Genomic DNA, 4,700 nt, shown 5'->3' on the forward strand with positions numbered 1-4,700 from the left:
GAGAAGAAAAAGGGTGGGAGGGCGGGAAAACAAAGGCAACTTGGAAGGGGAAACTGACGAATATCTTGAAGAGAAAACACCGGTTGAAATCATTGAGGAAAGAGAGCAAAAACTTCGCACGAATAGGATGGATACTCGATTACAGACTCCGGTTCCGAGAAGAAGGGTGGGCGGGTGGGAAAGAAAACAACTGAGGATTGAACTCAAAGATGAAGAGGCTCGAGTCGACTTGACGAGAAATGCACCGGATCAAAAGAGTTGAGAACCAACGATCAGAAAACCAACTACGTGATCCTAAAGAAAAATTTGAAGAGGAAGAGGAGTAGTTCGAAACACCTACATCGAGATTCCTCACCAGAGCGATGAAGGGCAAAGGAGTAAAAAGAATTCCTACTCTCCGATATAACTAGACTCCGAAACCAGTTTTCTTCTAGACTCAACAACGGCCAAACTACACGATCAATCAAGGGGGCTCCTAGGGTCGGTCGAGGCTCTGATACCAACTTGTCACGCCCAATATGCGACCCTATCCAAAAGGAACTCGAAGGTCCCACCAAGGATAGACCCGCATATTGAAACGCTTTTGCAAGGTGGATATCATTACATCAACATTACATAATAGATGGGGATACATACAAGAGGCATACAATGCCACACGAATACAACATCACAATACATCAGAGCATCATCCGACTACGGATGAAACACAAACAAAAACTCAAACGACATCCACCCTGCTAGCCCAGGCTGCCGACCTGGAACCTATCCCTGATCGAAGAAGAAGCAGAAGAAGAACTCCAACACAAGCAAACATCGCTCTCGCGTCATGATCATCGCATAAACCTGTACCTGCAACTGTTGTTGTAGTAATCTGTGAGCCACGAGGACTCAGCAATCCCATTACCATGGGTATAAGGACTAGCAAAGCTTAAAGGGAAAGGAAGGGGTAAAGTGGTGAGGCTGCATCAGCGACTAAGCATATATGGTGGCTAACATACGCAAATAAGAGCGACAAGAGAGCAAGCGAAACGATCATGAAACTAGAAATGATCAAGAAGTGATCCTGAATTCCTACTTACGTCAAACATAACCCAGAAACCGTGTTCACTTCCCGGACTCCGCCGAGAAGAGACCATCACGGCTACACACACGGTTGATGCGTCTTAATTTGTATCTGGTGTCAAGTTATCTACAAACGGACATTAACAAATTCCCATCTGCCTATAACCACAGGCACGGCTTTCGAAAGATTATACCCTGCAGGGGTGTCCCAACTTAGCCCATGATAAGCTCTCGCGATCAACGAAGGATATACCTTCTCCCAGGAAGACCCGATCAGACTCGGAATCCCGGTTTACAAGACATTTTGACAATGGTAAAACAAGACCAGCAAGACCGCCCGATGCGCCGACAATCCCGATAGGAGCTGCACATATCTCGTTCTCAGGGCAACACCGTATGAGCAATCCGTACAACTAAAACCAGACCTCAAGTTTCCCTGAGGAGGCGCTGCAAAGGGCTCTAGTTCGGACCAACACTTAGACAAGCACTGGCCCCGGGGGGGGGGGGGCGCTAAAATAAAGATGACCCTCGGGATGCGCGACCCCCAAGGGAAAAAGGGGCAGGTGAGGCAAATGGTAAAACCAAGGTTGGGCCTTGCTGGAGGAGTTTTATTCAAAGCGAACTGTTAAGGGGGTCCCATAAATCACCCGACCGCGTAAGGAACGCAAAATCCGGGAACATAACACCGGTATGACGGAAACTAGGGCGGCAAGAGTGAAACAAAACACCAGGCATAAGGCCGAGTCTTCCACCCTTTACCATTATATAGATGCATTAATAATATAAGAGATATTGTGATATCCCAACCAAAATCCTGTCCACCATGGAGAAATCTTCAACTTCACCTGCAACTAGCAACGCTATAAGAGGGCTGAGCAAAGCGGTAACATAGCCAAGCAACGGTTTACATAGGAAAGGTGTCAAAGGTTAGAGGTTCATGGCAATTTGGGATGGCTTGATGAGCAAAAGATAGGTAACGCAGCATAGCGATAGAACGAAGCAACTAGCATAGCAATGATAGTAGTGAGATCCTGGGTAGCGGTCATCTTGCCTGAAATCCCGCAAGGAAGAAGAACGAGTCCATGAAGAAGACGAACAGATGAAGCCGAACCAAGCGTAGACGAACGAATCCCCACGATCGCAACGAAATAGGAACTATCGAGAAGAAACACACAACACGGTAAACAAACCACACATATACAAGGCATGAAGCACAACAAGCATGATGCATGACAAGGCTACACGAAGCTACTCATGGCAAGATGATGCAAACAAGAGCAACACATCAAGGCAAGTTTAAATGAGGCCGGGAACAACATATAACAATTCCGGTAAGTCCTCATATGCAAATTTCGAAGTTGGTCCAGATCTGAATAAACCTTATGTTCAAGTTGTTAAACAGCAAGTTAAGATGCACCAAGATGATCTACACGAGATTCTAGTCAAGTTACATATAAAGTTCATTTAGTTCGGAGCTACGGCCTAGAAGATATGAGCAAAACAAGTTAAACATGGCATTAATGCAAAATGCATACAAACATCAAGCAAACACTCCAAAACAAGGATGCAACCTGATAATATGAAACTACATGAAAAAACAAGCAAGTTTCATATAGAGCACACTCAAAACGGAGCAACGGTTCAACACACACACATGAAACAAGGTATAGCAACAATCTGCCCAAAACAGCAACTAGGCATATTGCAAGCACCAAAACAACATGCTACAGCACCCCAACATGAGAACAAAAGGCATGGACATGATGTACAGGTAAAGCATAACAAAACATGAACACTGAGCTATCTCCAGAAATCACTAGAACATACTCAAACACACATAGCAAGATTGCAAACAATAACAGTTCAGACTTTGCAGAAAATAACATCAGGTTGCAATGTTTAGAGCTATCAAACAACATGTTACAGGAACTTATCATGGCAAACAAAGGCATGGCATGGTACTACTAAATGCATAGAACAAAAGTCCCTTACTGACCATGAGCCAAAAAGGATCAGAAAATATGATGGCACCCACGTAAACATAGCAAGTTATAAGACAGATTCATACATGGCAGGAACAGAATTATGAAGGCATGTTGATGAGCTTGTACCACTCACCACAGAGCAATACATGGCATGGCAAGGCAACCAACAGTAAGAAGGCATTTTTATGAAGCTAAGCATGGCAAGAGCAAGTTCATAGGGTACATGGAACACTAACAACAAACATGGCAACAACTGAACTTAATATTAACAGGCTGACAGCAACATTATCAAGCATCTTTTAAGCAAGATATGAACAAGCTACAGCAAGCTATAATTGCAACCAGGAGCATGAATGGATAGAGCATGACATGTAGAACAAAACATATTTAGTGAACATCTCCAGATTATGCATAGAATGACTTGTAGAAGCAGGTTTACATAGCATCACGAAATAACAGAATCAGCCTAGCGAAACAGCAACAACAGGTACCTTACTTAACAAGCTTGATACACTCACCACAAGTCATTGCATGACAAGATAAGCATAGCATCATCAAGAAGACATGTTTATAAAACAATCCAAGGCAAGAACAAGTTCATAGCATGCAAGGATCAACTACAACAACCTTGGCAAAATTGAATAACATGTAAACAATCTGCCAGGAAACATTTTGAAGCAAAAGTAGAGCACGAAAATGACATGCTAGACTACTCCATAATTGCAACCAAGGGAAGGAATGGATAGAGCATAATCATATGTTCAAAACATCCTTACTGAAGTATCTCAAAATATGCATGGATCTCTTTGTAGCAACATGTTTACATGGCATCAAAATAACAACAGAACAGGGACTAAAATCAGCAACATCACGATGCCTAGTTTGCATGCTTGTGCTAGTCACCACATTGATCACAAAAATACATGATAAGAACCTATGTAAAGATGACATGGCATAGATCAAAACACATGTAGACATCAACCTCATAGGATGCACACATTAATCATGACAAAAATGGCAAAAGAGCTTGTTCTGTTAACAGACAGCAGCCAACATTATGAAGCACTCTTGCAATGATGATTCAGGCATCAATATGAGCTCAAATAAACATGATGGAATGGAATGAAATGAAGTACTCATTGAGACGAACAATTTGACATATTACACGCACGAAACAGAGCTACATGCACAGAGATATGGCAGGTCGAACATGGCATGAAAATGTAAATATTCGGGACTTCGTGGAATTTGCTGGAACGAAAACTGAGTGTCGGATAACTACACAACGCACAGGGCGGCAGATAGAGCAGCGGGACTAGGCTCGGGTTCTCACCAGAGTGGGCTCGGCCCAGGAGGGAAGGAGGCCGGCCGGCGGAAGGCCTGGGCTGGGCCAGTCACGGGCGGGCCCATGAAGGGTGGAGGCGGGCGCTCGTCGTCTCCGACGAGGCCGAGCGAGGCCATGGTAGAACGGCGGCGAGGAGGGGGCATCTCCGGCGAGGGCAGGCGCGGGGAGGTCAGATCCGCGTCGGGGATGGATGGATCCGGGCGGCGCCGGCCGGATCTGGCCAAGGCGCGGCCGGACAGGGCCGAAGGCGCGGAGGAGCTCGGCTGGCGGCGAGGCGGAGGCCTCGGGCGCGACCGGAGGAGCGGCGT

Source organism: Triticum aestivum, chromosome 2B (genome assembly GCF_018294505.1).
Source record: "Triticum aestivum cultivar Chinese Spring chromosome 2B, IWGSC CS RefSeq v2.1, whole genome shotgun sequence".
Taxonomy (NCBI): Eukaryota; Viridiplantae; Streptophyta; class Magnoliopsida; order Poales; family Poaceae; genus Triticum; species Triticum aestivum.